Source organism: Electrophorus electricus, chromosome 21, assembly GCF_041902795.1.
Source record: "Electrophorus electricus isolate QZ-2024a chromosome 21, ASM4190279v1, whole genome shotgun sequence".
NCBI lineage: Eukaryota > Metazoa > Chordata > Actinopteri > Gymnotiformes > Gymnotidae > Electrophorus > Electrophorus electricus.
Genome location: NC_137517.1, coordinates 11897501 through 11899332, shown reverse-complemented (window position 1 = coordinate 11899332; position 1832 = coordinate 11897501). Strand labels below are relative to the sequence as shown.

Sequence of the window (1832 nt, the reverse complement as noted above, 5' to 3'; positions counted from 1 at the left end):
CCATTTCATTATCATGAGCCCCCACCCTCTTCTTGTGCATATAATATAATCTCTGTTAATCCCCTCCTGTATAAACTGGTATTTTCAGAGACTTGCAAGTGTTTTTGGGAACTGTAGGCAGTGAGTGGAATTAGTTGAGGTTGCAGTTTCCTTGTACTTGGTTCTGCTGATGGTGTGAGGTGCTCTTTGTGCTTTCTGGTGGGTTTGGCACGCTGTAAATCTGGGTCTGCAGGAGGGAGGAGCTCGGGTGCTGGAGGGTGGGGCCTGGATGTTTGGGGGTGGAGCACCCTCTTCACACTAGGAGGGGCCACTGCTGTGCTGGTCTGGGTTTATGGACTCTTTAGACTTCTAATCTGAGACATCACATCATCCTGAGAAATCAACTATAACCTTGAGTGGAACGTATTTTTCCTAATAATGTAGCATCTAATAAATACAGAAACCGAGCAACATCTGTAAACAGGAAGGAGTCTGAGAAAAAAAGGGATCTGGTAAACAAAGACAGCAAAGAAGGTTTTCACGTGTCATCAGGATCTCATAAGGATATTACCTGTGTAAGGTTGTGATTATATGAGGATATTACCTGTGAAAGGTTGTGATCATACACATATATGAGGATATTACCTGTGTAAGGTTGTGATCATACACATATATGAGGATATTACCTGTGAAAGGTTGTGATCAAACACATATATGAGGATATTACCTGTGCAAGGTTGTGATCATACAGATATATGAGGATATTACCTGTGTAAGGTTGTGATCATACACATATATGAGGATATTACCTGTGAAAGGTTGTGATCAAACACATATATGAGGATATTACCTGTGTAAGGTTGTGTTCATACACATATATGAGGATATTATCTGTGTAAGGTTGTGATCATATGAGGGTATTACCTGTGAAAGGTTGTGATCATACACAAATATGAGGATATTACCTGTGTAAGGATGTGATCATACACATATATGAGGATATTACCTGTGTAAGGTTGTGATCATACACATATATGAGGATATTACTTGTGTAAGGTTGTGATTATATACATATGAGGATATTACCTGTGTAAGGTTGTGATATGAGGGTATTACCTGTGAAAGGTTGTGATCATACATATATATGAGGATATTACCTGTGTAATGTTGTGATCATACACATATATGAGGATATTATCTGTGTAAGTTTGTGATCATATGAGGGTATTACCTGTGAAAGGTTGTGATCATATACAAATATGAGGATATTACCTGTGTAAGGATGTGATCATACACATATATGAGGATATTACCTGTGAAAGGTTGTGATCATACACATATATGAGGATATTACCTGTGTAAGGTTGTGATCATATGAGGGTATTACCTGTGAAAGGTTGTGATCATAAACATATATGAGGATATTACCTGTGTAAGGTTGTCACGAAACACATATATGAGGATATTACCTGTGTAAGGTTGTGATCATAAACATATATGAGGATATTTCCTGTGAAATGATGTGATCAAACACATATATGAGGATATTACCTGTGTAAGGATGTGTTCATACACATATGTGAGGATATTACCTGTGTAAGGATGTGATCATACACATATATGAGGATATTACCTGTGTAAGGATGTGATCATACACATATGTGAGGATATTACCTGTGTAAGGGTTTCCTGTGCCAGCCATATGGTAAAGGGCACCTGCTGCTTCAGAGAGGAGACCAGTAATCTGACTGGGACCAATAGAATGACATTTATACTCAACAGAGAGGAGACCATTAATTCACCACGTTCTGACTGGGACCAGTATAATGACATTTACACTCAACAGAGAGGAG

General features: G+C 38.5%; 1 long non-coding RNA gene across 1 annotated transcript in view; it reads right to left on the bottom strand.

The window, feature by feature from the left end:
* Positions 1-650: 650 nt before the first annotated feature.
* Positions 651-1832, bottom strand: part of LOC145652853 (uncharacterized) — a 6404-nt gene continuing 5222 nt past the window's right edge. Inside the window, exon 3 of the long non-coding RNA XR_014119123.1 lies at positions 651-1727. This is a non-coding gene — a long non-coding RNA (uncharacterized LOC145652853). The remainder of the gene's footprint in view (positions 1728-1832) is intronic.